The following is a 16,801-nucleotide window of genomic DNA, read 5'->3' on the forward strand; positions in this document are numbered from 1 at the left end:
TGTATGCACTCTGGATAAGAGCGTCTGCTAAATGACAAACAAATTAATTTTAAATTGTTCTGATTACAAATCAAGATTGAATAGTGGCTCGCCAAACAATTCTGAAAGTATATGCAATTTTCACATGTTCCACCGCAAACTGTCATAAACTAATCTCACAAGTATCAGACACCGCAAGCTCCCAGCTACTACCTAATGAATGCAACATTGACATTATCCCACCCTGGTTAGCCACTATGATCTTAAAAAGACAAACCAAACACCAGGGTTGGGTAGGCTACTTTCTAAGTGCAATCTGTTACACTTAATTGTTACCTGTCCAAAATTGTAATCAGTAATCTAACTTTTGGATTACCCAAACTCAGTAACCTGATTACATTCAGTTACTTTTAGATTATTTTCCCCTTAAGAGGCATTAGAAGAAGACAAAAATGTATGTTACCAATTGAAAGACATCTATTGCAGGACAAATCCATGTTCAAGTTTCCGTAGCTGGCCATACATGGATGTTTGTCAAGTTCTGCGTGATTTCTGGCTGACCACAGCTCTGCCCAAACTTGAAAACGGCTTTATCCTTGATGAACGCAAAGGACAACTCAAAACTGTTCACTTTATGATTTTTTATTGTCATAAAGATGGAACAGAATAGGTTGATAACCTTCAAAACACACAAACAAAACCCATGGATTAGTTACAAATAACTCTCAATTCCACTTTCTCAAAAATAAGCATAAACTAATGTTACTGAATCCTCAACCTAACCAAACAATCATTTCATCATTTAGATTAACCTAGGATCATTGCAAGTTAATAATTAAATATCAATATCCTAATTAAACATTTAACAATACACATGATTATAGTAACGTTACTGTCAAGTTCTACGTTCACATAATGAAGTCTTCACTATTTAATTTAATTAATAATTGTATTGTATGTTACAACCAAACAAAAGGGCATATAGAAGCATGAATTCACAACACATTCTGTCCTACCAGTTGCGTCTTTGGATGATCAGGAGCTGTGGTCATTGGTATCTCTTCTCAGGAATGAGTGAGAGCCAAGTAAGCTTTTACCAAACATTTCGATGCCATGCACATGCACTGCTTGTGGGTGCGCACGTTAATATGGTCCCCAGAGCACTTCCTGGTGGTTGGTTTCAACAGCTCCGGTTGCATGGTTGCCCCTGCAGGTTGGGAGTGCTTTGAGCACCCTGGGTGGATTTAGGCTTGTAGCTTGTAGTCAGGAATTGACAAAACACCTCCCACTTGACCTCCTGGTTCTTCAACCCAAGGAGGTCACACAGAACTGTGATGTGTTGGATTCAGTTACTCTATTTTTGATCCTGTTGCTGCTGCTCTTCAACTGGAAGCAAGACAACTATCCGTCTGACATCCCTGTGAAGAACTGTTGCTGGTATCTTGATTGAATGTTTTTCCATCTTTTTAGTGGGCTTCACAGTTGTGACTGGGTAGCTGGGGAAGGATCGGAGATATACATCCCTCACAATTCCCTTCTTGTCAGTGTTAACGTCAATAACTCTGGCAAGGTCTGTGTGCATAGCTCTTGACACCATGCAGCAAAAGACAATTCCCCACACCTTAAGTTTCACCTTCTTTCTCACCTCATCCTTCACTTCATAAGGTCCAAATAAGTCCACTGTGGTGTACTCAAAGGGATTGGCTGGTGTTATTCTCTCCGATGGAAGGTCACTCATGATCTGTTGGCATCTCCGGGCCTTAAGTTTCCTGCATGTCACACAGTTATCCACGATCTTTTGAGCTAGTTTCCGGCCTCTTACCACCCACGCTTTCCTTCTCATCCGGAGGAGTGTGCCTGCGATGTCTTCATGATTTGTCTTGTGGGCTTCTTGAGCTAGAAGGGAGGATACCCATGACGTGCAGGGCAAGATTGGTACTGCAGTTTTTCTTCATTAAAGATTTGGAATCTTCCTCCACAGAGCAAGAGTCCAGTGTTTTCCTCTTTAACCACAGCAAGCCTGCTGAGTGTGGTGTCTGGCCAGGTTACATCCTTTTGGGCTGCAAGGAAGAGATCCCTGAGTGCATCTTCACACTCCATGATGGTAAGTGTAGCTTTCTTGATTCTGGACTTGATCTCAAGAGCTGAAGGAATTTCCTTTTTCTTTGGCTTGCTTGTGGTGGTGGTCTTGGCTAGCATTTCTTTCCACCTTGTGGCAGCTCTCCACACCCAGGCAATGACTCTTGTCAACCTGGTTAAACTGCTGAACTTGCTGATGTTAAGGATATTCCCCACTGAATAACCAGAAGGTGGTCTTTGGACTTGGATTTGGTGCCCTCTTCCATTAGGGCTGCTTTGCAGGTCTTTACCTTTGTCAGAGGTTGGAGATATTGGTATACGTGGAGCATGTTGGATTTTTTTCCCCACCTGCGCTCGGGTCAGTGCTGCTGTAAAACATTTCCTTTGGAGCTTGTTTATGCCTTCTTTGGCATCTGCAGCGACTTCTTTGGCTGATTTTGTCGGCCAATCCTCTACAGGTCGTTTCAGAAACTCTGGGCCGTTCTGCCACACAGAGTTCTCTTTGAGGTCCTCTGGGGTTGCTCCTCTTGTCACGAGGTCAGCAATGTTTTGCTCACCTGGAATCCATCTCCAGTCCTCAACTGATGTGGACTTCTGGATCTCTCCCACTCTGTTTGCAAAAAGGTCTGGTACCCATAACTGTCCCTTTGGATTGCACCCAGCACAGTTTGACTATCTACCAGATGGATCCAACGTCCTACTTGCATCCGACTGTGCTTTTCAATGTATTTCCTGAGTCTTGCAGCGAACACAGCACCACAGACTTCAGCCTTCACTGGTTCTCCCTTTTGGTCAAGTGGTGTAAGCTTGGCTTTGGACTCAACAAGACGGACCAGGATGCCTTGCTCGGTCTCCCACCTGAAGTATGCCACTGCTCCATAACTCTGGTCGCTCCCATCTGAGAATGTTATTCCCCAGGGTTCTCCAATCCTTTTGACTGGAGTCAGGCTTCTATGGAAGGTAATTTGGTTGAGGTGTCTGTATTCCTCAAACAGGTGGATTGCTTCTCCTCTAAGTTTCTCAGACAGAGGTGTGTCCCATGTGTCTCTTGTTAGAGCTTTGCCTCCAGTTTCTTGGAATGCTTTTCTGACTAAAATGGCTCCTTTCTGTTTGGCAGGTGTTGCAAGGCCTATTGGGTCATACAAACTAGCTACTTGGCTAAGCAGTTGCCTTCTGGTCAGTGGGTTTGGAGTTTTCATTCTCACTTCCTCTCCAACGAGATCTTGACTGATCCTCATCTTCTTTTGTCTCTTTGAGAAGTTTATCGAGGTCATGAGGTACAGTTTGTCTGATTCGACTAAATAACCAACTCCAAGGGCTCTGTTGTCTCCTTCTCTCACTTGGTTGGGGGAGGATGAAGACTTCATCTGATGATGTTGGATGTTCTGATGTAGATCTTTGCCTCCCACTTTGGCCTGATCGGACCCACGGCTTGAGGAAGAATCCACCTGCCTTTAGGATTTCTTCGACTTTTTTGGTGGTTCCGTCTAGCTTTTCCAGGTCATTATGGGATGTCAGGATGTCATCTACGTAGGAATCCTCTTCAAGGACCCTCCGTTCCTCTTTCAGATGTGTGAACATGGGCAACTTCGCTGTTTCTCTCATGGCTAGTTGTGCGATACACCCTGCTGGTCGATCGCCCATGTTGACCCTGGTGATGGCATATTCCTCAATGTCCCCATCATCACCGTCTCTCCAGAGGAATCTATGGAGGTGCATCTCCAGGTCTTTGAGCCACACAGAATTGTACATCTTTTTGATGTCGCCGAGAGCAGCATGGATTCCTCTCCTGAACCTTAGCAGTACCGCTCGAATAGGATTAAGTACATCAGGCCCTTTCAGAAGAAGGTCATTCATGCTGCTTCCTCTAAACCTCTGGCTGCTGTTCCATACCAGTCGGACAGGTGTAGTTATAGAGTGTGGGTTTGGTGCTATCAAGTGACTGACGTACCATACTGGACCTTTCCAGTCGGCAATGGTCTTTCTAGTGAGTTTCTTTGCTGCCTTCCTTTCCACCATCTCATGAACTTGAGTTGTGTATGCTGCACGCCAATCTGGTTCTCTCTTGAGTTGTTTCTCCGTCCTCAGAAACGTGGCTTCCACTGCGCTTCTGTTGTTGGGCAGGGAACTTGGATCTTCAATACAAGGGTATTTTGTGTCCCAGTGAGGCTCCTGACTATGCACATCTGACTCCACGTAACTGAGACCTTGCCTGATTATCTCAAGCTCTCTTTCTTCACTAAGAGTCATGTCTTTGCCTCCTGGTTGACAGTTACCACAACGACATCCTCCACACATGGGTTCACAGGCCGCACCAATGCTGTCCCACTTCCACCAGTCCAAGACCTCTTTGCCAATCACAGTGGTTTTAGTTTCAGCTCTAGATTCTTGCATCTCAGCAATTTCTTGATACTTTACTGCTGTGATTCTCATAGATCGTGCAAAATGAGTTTCAGAATTGTGCAGGGCCATGTCCACTACTTCACAGAGGTCTGGATGTGCTCCTCCAACGGTCTTTCCTAAAGGGCTCTCCCACAGGACAAGATCTCCTACTACCTTTACTCTCTGTGGAGCAAGTCTTCCTTCACGGTGGCTTATGAGAAGCTCAACATGTTCTGGTCTGTGAAGGTCTTCCAGGTTGGTATCGGGGAAGAACTTCTTGAGGTGTTGTGCTTTGATTGCTCTGTGAACTTTTGCAATTTCATCCAACCCATAACAGATCAGCTCATGAGCTTTCTCCGTGCCTCTTGGTGTCTTGACTCTCACCTTGAGTAAGTATCTTTTGGTCTTCACCTTCATGGCCATGCCTCCAACTCCATGGACGACTAGTGTGATCCTTTCACTTCGAAGCTTCAGTCTCCTGGCGGCTGTGTGAGTGATGTAGTTGGTGTCTGATGCTAAGTCAATGAGAGTTCCAATTTTCTGCCCTGCGTTCGTAGTTACTTCGAGAAGCATAAGAATAACTGGTAATTCACGTGTGCTTGAGTCCATTACCCCAGGAAGGCTTCCTCCAGTGCAGTGTGATTTTGCCATGTTGGTGAAAGCATTCCTGAATTTTTCTGCCACGTCCGGGGTGAGCTCACGTATTAATCTCTCTTGCTCCTCTGTGAATGTTTGCCTCCTGGTGCTGGGTTTTTCCACTTTCACGTATTCTTTCCTCTTAGCCCCTCCTTTAAGGCAGAGAAAGAAATGGTGATCCGAGGAGCTTCCTCTTTTGCAGTCTCTGTTTCTGCAAAGGTAAGTGTCCGTACATTCCTCATCCTCTCCATGACATCTGAGGCATCTTCTGCATGCTCCCAGTCTTTCGACAGCATTCAGCTTCTCACTAGGCTTTAGTTCTTTGAACTGCTTACAAAAGAAAATCTTCTCACGGTGCTTTTCATCTCCACACACAACGCATCCTCCCTTTCTCGTGGACCTTGTGGAAGCATACCGCTTCTCCGGGTACGTAGCTTTCTTTTCAGGGTTTTCACTTACACCCAACTGGTCTAGTTTCTCCAGTATGTCCTCTTGTGTCTTTAAAAATCTTAGAAGGCTGTCGAAGTGATTGTCAGGTGTGACCCCATTTCTTGGGTTGACCATGAATGTCAGCCAGTCCCTCTTCATGTTATCCGGCAGCTTGCTCTCTATGGATCTGATGACAAGGGGATTCTTTATGGCTCCACTGCTTTCGAGCTCCGTGAGGTCATTCAGGGCCTTTTCCACAGCTTGAATCAGGTCAATAACCTTCCTTGGTTGGTGTGACTTTAAAGGAGGGATCCTCTCCAGGTCCTCAATTATCTCCAAAGCAATTGTTGGCTTGTTTCCATACCGGTTTTGGAGTACTCTAAACATGTCTTCAGCACTGTTATATGTTGACAGGCGCAGGTCTCTACATATTCTCTCGTCCACACTGTCAAGAAGTTGAAACTTCTTCACCTCCACTGAACCAGTCGGCTCTCCCTGCTTTTGCAGGCTCTCCCAGTCTTTCCTCCATCTGTGGAAATTCCTCCTAAGCCCAGTGAATTTAGGTAGACTGGTTGGTTTTATTCTCACCACTGGTTGTGGGACTGCTCTTGGTTGAAGCTCTGTAGGTCTTCTGTCCTCTTCTGCAATTCTCTGTGCGATGAGGAATTCTGTTCTTTGGCCTCGAGGTTACTGCCGAATATTCTCAGATCTTTTACTCTGCCTTTCAGCTCTGCAGTCTCATCGTGTGGGACCCATTTTTCCCAGTCTTTCAGGCTTTCACTTGCATCATGGATTAGCTTCCTCGCTCTTTCCAGCTGTAGTTCATAGCCGTCCCTGTTAATAGCAGTGACGGGGGTTTCTTTGGCTCTGTCACAGGCTTTCTCCGCTTCTTGGATTGCAAAGTCTACCTCCTCTTTACCGTATCTTGGCCAGAGGTTGAATTGGACTGCCTCTCGGATTTCCTCCAATTTCATGTCGCACTCTTCAATCGTCCTTTCAAGATCAGCATGCTGGTCCTTGTCGAGCTTGACCTCTTCATCTCCCTTAGTTCCCGCTTCAGCCAGTAGGCCAGCCGCGTAGTCATCATTTGAATCACCGACACTTCTAGCCAGGGAACTGAGCTTGCTGAACTCCTCTTGTAGTTCATGCTTAATCATACCAGCTGCAGCTTTACTCAGGTAGTTCGCTTGTCTGGTGAAAGCAGATTTGGCTAAGGTCCGCTCTTGCTTCAGTTGCTTGACTGTTTTCCCAAAAGTTTCCTTGGCCATGGTGTAGAGTTTCACAGGCAATTCTTCCTTTGCGTCGACAGCTTGACTTCAGCCCTTTGATCCTCGTCTTCACTGCCGCGCTGGTTATCAACTGTCAAGTTCTGCGTGATTTCTGGCTGACCACAGCTCTGCCCAAACTTGAAAACGGCTTTATCCTTGATGAACGCAAAGGACAACTCAAAACTGTTCACTTTATGATTTTTTATTGTCATAAAGATGGAACAGAATAGGTTGATAACCTTCAAAACACACAAACAAAACCCATGGATTAGTTACAAATAACTCTCAATTCCACTTTCTCAAAAATAAGCATAAACTAATGTTACTGAATCCTCAACCTAACCAAACAATCATTTCATCATTTAGATTAACCTAGGATCATTGCAAGTTAATAATTAAATATCAATATCCTAATTAAACATTTAACAATACACATGATTATAGTAACGTTACTGTCAAGTTCTACGTTCACATAATGAAGTCTTCACTATTTAATTTAATTAATAATTGTATTGTATGTTACAACCAAACAAAAGGGCATATAGAAGCATGAATTCACAACACATTCTGTCCTACCAGTTGCGTCTTTGGATGATCAGGAGCTGTGGTCATTGGTATCTCTTCTCAGGAATGAGTGAGAGCCAAGTAAGCTTTTACCAAACATTTCGATGCCATGCACATGCACTGCTTGTGGGTGCGCACGTTAATATGGTCCCCAGAGCACTTCCTGGTGGTTGGTTTCAACAGCTCCGGTTGCATGGTTGCCCCTGCAGGTTGGGAGTGCTTTGAGCACCCTGGGTGGATTTAGGCTTGTAGCTTGTAGTCAGGAATTGACAAAACAATGTTACATTTTACTTTATGGTGTCGTATCGAGTGAGTGGTGGCAATTATTGCTGATGAACAAAAGGAGTCTGCTCATACTGAACGTTGATCATAAGGTTTATTCAGACCACAAGCTTCAGCATGAGTAACAGACTCACGAGGTCTGGAGAGCAGTGTCCTCCCATTCTAATGGCTGCTCTGGGGTTTATTGTCTAAAACCCTTCTTATATAGACACTGCCAAAATAAGGGTTACCCCCTCTTCTGGCCAATCCCCAGTCTCCCCTGTCTACAAGACACTTCCGGTCTGTTGTATTTGGCGTCACACCCAAAACATTCCCTCTTGCTACTAACACAAACAACATTCCATTTCTTCATGAAAAACATTTAACACAGACATAATCCAATACACTACAATGGGTTGGTTATGTAGGCTTCTTCTAACCCATCGCTTTCTACTACATATCATAATATGATTAAATTATATCTTTACATTAATATATATAATTTATAAGTCCAAAAATGGATGTAGCAACTACAGATTGCCCCTTTAAGTCTATCAAAAGTGTGCGAGTTTGAGCATGTGTCTATTAGGCCTATGGATTTTTTTTTTTTTTCCGGATTTCCGTTTTGGTTACTTAGCAGTTCTATCAACATTTAACGTTAGCAACATTAGCTATGTTTCAGAGGTAAAAAGTTGGATACTAAATGATGTGTGGTCTGTCGCGCAGTCGAATTGTACAATATACAGCGTGTCCCACAAAATGTGTACTGTATATATTTATATTCTTTTTTTGAAAACTCAAAAGCTAACTTTACTTACATAAATTGAAATGAAATTCAGTGGTCAGCTAGCTAGAAGGGTGTCTTTAGTCGCAAAACGTACAGTTTTACAGTTATTTTTCAGTCCATTTAATGTTGAGCTCGAGGTGATTTAGTCTTCTAACTGCTGGAAAGTGTCCGAAGTAGGGGGGAAATTAGCTGAGTAGTGGCCTAGCTAACGTTACTTTCGTGTCAACTATCAGTAAGCATATTTTTCAGAAGTGGTTATCAAGATATATTGACAACGGGTTGATGGGTAATAGTAATAGATATGATTTACCTGTACGACTAAAGTGATTCGCTCACCGATTGAATTCATTGAGTGTTCGCTTGCGCTGACCGCACTCCCCTCTTCCCTCTCGAAAACCACGTTTGAGTACTTTCATGTAGCTGCTGTCCAATCGGAGTAGGAACAGAGAATTCTTCCGAAGGCTAAAAACGATACGGAACCCATGGAAAGAGATATTATGTCACTTTTCTCTGGAAATATTATAGTTTCCCTGGTGGTCTAGTGGTTAGGATTCGGCGCTCTCACCGCCGCGGCCCGGGTTCGATTCCCGGTCAGGGAACTGCTTTTGAATCCCTTCAATTGAAAGTATAGTTTTTTAATGTTTGGGATTATTCAAAAAATTAATAGGTTAATTACCCACTGAACAATTTCTTTTTCATTGTTTTTCACCATGTTAACTGTGAATGACAATGAAAAACCTTTGATGGTCACCATGTTAAAAGTTTTTTTATCATGTTAACTAAAATGGCAAAGGAAAAGTGCAGATGCTTGGGAGTACTACAAGGCTGCTTTGGACAATTGCCAACGTGCGGTGAGCTTTCCCGTGACCCGTTGAAAATGTAGGATACATTAACTTGCTCGACAATGATGTAGGTCATGTAACTGTTTGTTACATGAAAAATGCTTTGTGGACTTCACCAGACAGATGTTGCGTTGAATTTATTCTGCTACTGTATCTTCTTATTGTCTCGGAGTTAGGCCTATATATCACGGTGGCAAGGCCTATGGCTATGAGCTAACAGGTTATAGAGCAAACAACGCAATTATCACAACACATAGGTTGTAATATGGCGTTTTTTTCATGGATTGGCTTTCCCAGTGATTTGACCCACACACCGATACTGCTGAGTGATTTGCTCGCCGTGCGCTCCGGTCTTCCCTCGAAAAAGCCAAGTTTGAGTACTTTCATTTAGCTACTGGTACTGTCCAATCGGACAAAGTCTTCGTCACACGATCTAGAACGCTTACGTACGGTGATATATGTTATGTCATTTTTCTCTCTAAATGTTATAGTTTCCCTGGTGGTCTAGTGGTTATGATTCGGGGCTCTCACCGCCGCCGCAAGGGTTCGATTCCAGGGAAAGGGATTGCACTTCTACATACTCAATCGAAAGTACCGTTTTTGACTGCAATCGAAAGTACCATTATTGGGCTCCCGAGTGGCGCAGCGGTCACTACAGACCCCCTGGTTCGATTCCATGCTGTATCACAACCGGCCGTGATTGGGAGTACCATAGGGCGGCACACAATTGGCCCGGTGTAGGCCGTCATTGTAAATAAGAATTTGTTCTTAACTGACACGCCTAGCGTAGGCTTATTACGCACGGAACAACTTCTGGTTCCAAGGATTTTGCATTGTTTTTCACAGTTAACATGGTGAGCCCAAAAACAATGAAAAACTTTGATGGTCACCATGTTAACTGTTTTTCATCAGGTTAACTGAGATGGCAGAGGACAAGTGCAGACATACTCCACAGACCACATCCTGTCGTTTCCAATGGGAGGCAAGTGAGCCGAGTAGGTGGGATCAAATGTAGCATAGTTTTGTTTGATAAAAGCTAAATGACTAATGGTTCAAATGGTACCAATAAAATGCATATCCTTGCTTCAGGTCCTGAGCTACAGGCAGTTAGATTATGCGTTTAATGTTATACATGTTCTATAAATCAGATATTAAAACACTTTGTTGTGGGCGTTAACTGTTTGGCATTAGCTAAAGAACGTTATTGTTTGTAGGTAGCTAAGAGTTAGCTACAGACATTAGCTATTGTAAAATGCAAGCGAGAACTGTAGCTAGCTAGCTATTTTCCATTAGAAAAACATGCTGAGGAACTAACAGTAGCTAACAGTTAGCTAAATCAATAATGTTAAATTAGCTGGGCTCCGCACATGCAAGAAACTAGCTGACGTTAGTTAACAGTTGTCAGTTTGCGAATCAATACTGGAGACTATTGGTACAATATAATTGAGTGAGGTTATTAACTATAGCTAATCCGTTACTCTTATCATAATACATTTTATAATTTCACATGGGCAATAAGAGAGAAATAGTAGCTAGCTCAATATATACACTATAATATATATTTCTCTGCTAACGTTAGCTAGCTACTGTAGCGCAATAAATCTGATTCTGCACGTGCCAGAAAAATAGCAAAGAGTAGCTAGCTAGTTTAGCTAGCTAATCATTCAGGACCGCACATCTGAGAGAGAACAGGACGTATTTGTTTACTTGAAGAGCTAGAAACAGCTAGAACATGGATGAGCACGGACGAACAGCGTTTGTATGAATGGATGTACTCTCTACAGTACTGAGCTAGAACCAGGTGTTATAATCAAAATGATTTTACAATCGTTTTGTTTTGAACAGAACCATTACCAGGCGGACATTGGAAATAGTTTCTGAGTTACGGTGAGGACAAAGCACGGTTCCCCCAACTCGCGGGCCGAATTTGTCCCATGGGTGGTCTTATTTGGCCCCTAAAGTTTTCTGAGGCCAAAAAAAAATAAAAATAATAATATTGTTGGACATAAAATACTGGAAAAACACCAGGAAACCAGTTCCAAGTGATTTATATTTAAGAATCTATTCAAGTTTTCCCATGCATAATAGAGGTACCTGATCGTATCCTTTAGCATAGTTATGCTCAGAACCGATGTGGACCAGCAGCCTCTCGCATGCCTTACAGTCATGGAGGATTGCCTCTTTCTGCACCTCCTGTGCAAGCCATCTGCTTATATAGCTCAGGATCTTATCCTTCAAACAATCACCATCTGCATCCCCTTCGGCAGTGTTGATCTGTGAATTAATATTTGTGAGTAATACAAACACCTCTTTTTAAAGTTGTTTGTGTCATATTGAAGTTGTTTACCGTTGTAATTGCTGTAGGGTCACTGTCTGAAGCAGTGGGAAGATGCAACTGGCCATGACCGGGGGATGATTCTCTGAGTTGGCACGCAACATCATGTTCGATGCCATTCCAATGCTCCGTTCCAGCCATTATTATGAGCCGTCGTCCCCTCAGCAGCCTCCACTGGTCAAATAGTGTGTCTATTGGTCAGAATGGGAGTCCAAATAGTCTTGCATTACAGGAGTAATATAATCTTGGTTTCTGTAAAGTGTGTCAGTGAGTGGATCCTAGTCTAGTTTGAGGTGGAAGAAGCATGGCATATTTTAATGTATTTGTTTTAAATCAACTTACTTACATTTCCATGTGTCAATCCATCGTATTGCTTCCCGAAGGAAATCCAGCTTGAAGCTGTTCTCTTGTCTGAGAGCCCTCCTCCATGGATTTCTATCCCAGCAAGATCTAGAAGGAAAAAGCTTGTTGGTTTGATAGTGATTTCTATGTGCAAGGTTTTCAACTGTGTAATACACCCTGTACTGATTGCATTTACATTTGATTTACGATACCTTGAGTTCAGAACGTCAAACAAATTGTTCATTTTTTCCAGGAAATGGTCTGTGCATTCCACCTCCTTAGGTAGTTTGCCTAGCTGCATCATAGTTTGCATCCCTTGAGGAAGTAAAGCGTTCGTTAGTACTACTACATTATGTTTTACGATGTTCCATCTTTTCATGCCAACATTTATTAATATTTGTATAGTTATGTGGTAGTACAGTATTTTCAACCAATAACAGGTTAGTGTAGTGTCTTGAATGTATAAAGTGTATGAATTTGTAAATTGTCACTATTTGCATATACACTGCTCAAAAAAATAAAGGGAACACTTAAACAACACAATGTAACTCCAAGTCAATCACACTTCTGTGAAATCAAACTGTCCACTTAGGAAGCAACACTGATTGACAATAAATGTCACATGCTGTTGTGCAAATGAAATAGACAACAGGTGGAAATTATAGACAATTAGCAAGACACCCCCAATAAAGGAGTGGTTTTGCAGTTGGTGACCACAGACCACTTCTCAGTTCCTATGCTTCCTGGCTGATGTTTTGGTCACTTTTGAATGCTGGCGGTGCTTTCACTCTAGTGGTAGCATGAGACGGAGTCTACAACCCACACAAGTGGCTCAGGTAGTGCAGCTCATCCAGGATGGCACATCAATGCGAGCTGTGGCAAGAAGGTTTGCTGTGTCTGTCAGCGTAGTGTCCAGAGCATAGAGGCGCTACCAGGAGACAGGCCAGTACATCAGGAGACGTGGAGGAGGCCGTAGGAGGGCAACAACCCAGCAGCAGGACTGCTACCTCTGCCTTTGTACAAGGAGGAGCAGGAGGAGCACTGCCAGAGCCCTGCAAAATCACCTCCAGCAGGCCACAAATGTGCATGTGTCTTCTCAAACGGTCAGAAACAGACTCCATGAGGGTGGTATGAGGGCCCGACGTCCACAGGTGGGGGTTGTGCTTACAGCCCAACACCGTGCAGGACGTTTGGCATTTGCCAGAGAACACCAAGATTGGCAAATTTGCCACTGGCGCCCTGTGCTCTTCACAGATGAAAGCAGGTTCACACTGAGCACATGTGACAGACGTGACATGTGACAGACCCCTTGTGAGACCATATGCTGGTGCGGTTGGCCCTGGGTTCCTCCTAATGCAAGACAATGCTAGACCTCATGTGGCTGGAGTGTGTCAGCAGTTCCTGTAAGAGGAAGGCATTGATGCTATGGACTGGCCCGCCCGTTCCCCAGACCTGAATCCAATTGAGCACATCTGGGACATCATGTCTCACTCCATCCACCAACGCCACGTTGCACCACAGACTGTCCAGGAGTTGGCGGATGCTTTAGTCCAGGTCTGGGAGGAGTTTCCTCCCTGTTTAGTTCCTCCGTCATTGTTTCCAGTGTTCACCGTTTGACCGCTCCGACCGACTTCCTTATTTTATAATAGTGGCGAAATCTGACTTCACTTCCTTCTATATTCAGTTTCTGGAAACAATAGTGGGAAGCCCTGTCATGTAAAAATAACAGAGCCATTTCCTGGCTCTGCTCTGTTTATTCTTAAACATATCAATCGATACTTAAACATTTAAGTCATTTAGCAGACGCTCTTATCCAGAGCGACTTACAGTTAGTGAATACATCTTTTTTTTTTTATATACTGGCCCCCCGTGGGAATCGAACCCACAACCCTGGCGTTGCAAACACCATGCTCTATCAACTGAGCTACATCCCTGCCGGCCATTCCCTCCCCTACCCTGGACGAATTGTGCGCCGCCCATGAGTCTCCCGGTCGCGGCCGGCTGCGACAGAGCCTGGATTCGAACCAGGATCTCTAGTGGCACAGTTTGCACTGCGATGCAGTGCCTTAGACCACTGCGCCACTCAGGAGACTAAACATGGTTTAAACATGGCAGGTCCATTTTCTGAGCCATAATCAATTCTCAACCATATACAGTTTCTCATGCATAGTGTACAGTTCCCACACATAGTAGGTCCATTCCCAGGTCCATCTCCTGGCTCTGTTCCAGGCCTCTTCCTTCTGTACCACTTAGTCTTACTGCTTGTCATGTGATGAACTATGTTTACTTTTATAGTCTGAAAAGATGTAACTATGTTTAACATATAGTTTAACATATAGTCTACTGAAAATCCCCAATAGTATACACAGATTCTTTGATGTTATTGCAGGTGCAGCGAAATGCTTGTGTTTCTAGCACCAACAGTGCAGTAATAATACCTAGAAAACAATACAAAACAATACGCACATAATCCAAAATTCGAGATCTGACTGAATTTCCATAACGTCCTTTTGTACTCTTCTTTCTATAAAAGCGCACACGGTGCGCTTTTATAGTTCTGCAAGAGTGGTGGTCGTCGGGTGAGGTCGTCGGGTAAGCTTGGCTTTATACATAGATTGGGCTTTGTCGAGTAAGGCTAAAACTATGTATTTAGATTGTAGTTAGGTATTGTAGGAAGTTATCGTGGGTTGTTGTATGTAATTATTGTAGGTTAGTATTGTATTCGGCTGAGCACGAAGCTAGCTGTATTCGGCTGAAGCTAGAAGCTAGCTGGCTAACCCACCACCTGGACTAGCTGGCGGATAGCTACTGGCAACTATTAGCAACGGTATAGTTGTTTCACGCCTGAGAGTGCCTGTAATTACGCCAGCTGGCTGCCTACAATAGTTACATACAATAATTGCCTACCATTCAGCTGTTTTCTACCATTCAGCTGTTTTCTAACCTCATTGTCTGAACCGTTAACGCTAACTGGTAAACAATAGCTGGAACGACCGAGCGAGCAGACGCGAACTGGCTGAGTCAATTCAGTGGCTAGCTTTGCACTTGGCAAGCTAACAGTAGCTGCTAGGGGTAAGTCATAACCTACATATGTATTTAGATTGTAGTTAGGTATTGTTGGTAGTTATCGTGGGTTGTTGTATGTAATTATTGTAGGTTAGTATTGTATTCGGCGGCGCCGGGCGTAGCACGAAGCTAGCTGGCTAACCCTCCACCTGGACTAGCTGGCGAGTAGCTATTAGCAACGGTATTGTTATTTCACGCCCGGGAGTGCCTGTGGTTACGCCAGCTGGCTGCCTACAATGATTACATACAATAATTGCCTACCATTCAGCTGTTTTCTAACCTCATGTCTGAACCGTTAACGTTAGGTAGCAAGTGGCTACTGAGCTTGAAATTTAGCTAGCTTGTTGCTACCTGGATAGCTACTAGTAAACAATAGCTGGAACGACCTAGCGAACAGACGCGAACTGGCTGAGTCAATTCAGTGGCTAGCTTTGCACTTGGCTAGCTAACAGTAGCTGCTAGGGGTAAGTCATAACCTACATCTGTGTTTTGTTTTTTTACATATTGATAGCCCGAGTCGTTCAGGGAATTCAGGACATGGGTGACTAGTTAACGTTAGTTTGGCTCTCTCTGTGTGTTTGTGCCGTTCGTGCTGCACCTAGTTAGCTAGCTGAGTTAGTCTACTCCTAGAAAACATTGAACCGCTGTAGTTTACAACAAATATAGTTTCTGAGGTGGAAGTTGGGAGAGTTATATTTGGGAGTTGTGGTGAGGGAGGCCCCCCTCTCTCCTTTCCCAGATGTTTAGTTCATTTCATTCCGATCTCCTCTGCATTATTGTAGCCATTTGCTGCAGCCTGTCAACTATGCCTCTGCCTATCCCTGTTCTCTCCTCTCCGCACAGGCTACACAAACGCCTCACACCGCGTGGCTGCTGCCTCTCTAACCTGGTGGTCCCTGCACGCACCACTCACCTGGAGTTCCAGGTCTCAGGCAGCCTCTGGAACTGCCGTTCTGCTGCCAACTGTTAGGCCTACTGCTGCTAGGTAGCTCTCTCTCTGCTCTTCCCCTCCCCTCTGTTTGTCCTTGATTGCAGGAGTGAAGTCTGGTGTGCGGGAGTCAGGGTTCCAGCTGCAGCTCATTCACCATAATCACCTCAGCCCTTTAAGACCCGGTCAAACTTGCCACTCATCGTCAGATCATAGTCAAGACAACCATATATTTGGAACCTGACTCCTGCCTCCGCTTCACTCCTGCCACCACCATCCTGCTCTCCACTATCGGACCTCTCCTTTGGACTCCCCACGGACACTAGGACATTACGGTACCACACCTGCCCTGACCTGGATCTGTACCCTCACTGTAACCTGGACTTGCTCTTCCCCATTTATTGGAAACCTGGACTATTGAACATTATAATAAACCTGTTAAAACTTCTCTGGCTTGGTGTACTTGTCTGCATTTGGGTTCTATCCAGTTAAATCATAACAGTATGATCTGACCAACATGAACCCAGCAGACAGTAGCTCGGATACCACCCCAGAGTGCACTCAAATTTGGACTGCCATAGCCAATCAGGGCATTTTACTTGGCCGACATGATACCCTGTTTAAGACGATTGCTGAGGACAGTCAGGTGCTGCTTAATCAGGTTCAATTACTCACCAATCAAGTGTCTGCCCTTACTACCCCTTCAGCCCAGATCAGAGAGCCTTTTGTTCCTGCTCCAGAGCGCTATGACGGGAACATGGGAACCTGTGGCGAGTTTTTGACTCAATGCTCGTTAGTGTTTGAACAACAGCCCCTCACCTACGCCTCAGAAAGAGCCCGTATTGCCTACCTTATCAACTCTACTAGCGGTTCCGCTCGTGCCTGGGGATCCGCGGTCTGGGA

General features: G+C 44.2%; 1 long non-coding RNA gene, 1 other non-coding gene and 1 pseudogene across 3 annotated transcripts; 2 read left to right on the top strand and 1 right to left on the bottom strand.

Moving 5' to 3' along the window:
* The window catches only part of LOC121581148, a 27,359-nt pseudogene extending 18,543 nt beyond the window's left edge, over positions 1–8,816 (bottom strand).
* Positions 8,817–8,912: 96 nt separating this feature from the next.
* trnae-cuc lies at positions 8,913–8,984 on the top strand. The gene has a single exon. It is a non-coding gene; the product is annotated as a tRNA-Glu (tRNA).
* Positions 8,985–9,077: 93 nt separating this feature from the next.
* On the top strand, positions 9,078–12,425 carry LOC121581150. Of its 2 annotated transcripts, none has more exons than XR_006003169.2 (3): positions 9,078–9,264; positions 10,140–10,222; positions 11,592–12,425. It is a non-coding gene; the product is annotated as an uncharacterized LOC121581150 (long non-coding RNA). The 2 variants fall into 2 exon arrangements; XR_006003168.2 differs by having other exon boundaries at positions 9,089–9,236.
* The last annotated feature ends 4,376 nt before the right edge of the window (positions 12,426–16,801 follow it).

This window comes from Coregonus clupeaformis, chromosome 14 (assembly GCF_020615455.1).
Source record: "Coregonus clupeaformis isolate EN_2021a chromosome 14, ASM2061545v1, whole genome shotgun sequence".
Lineage (NCBI taxonomy): Eukaryota > Metazoa > Chordata > Actinopteri > Salmoniformes > Salmonidae > Coregonus > Coregonus clupeaformis.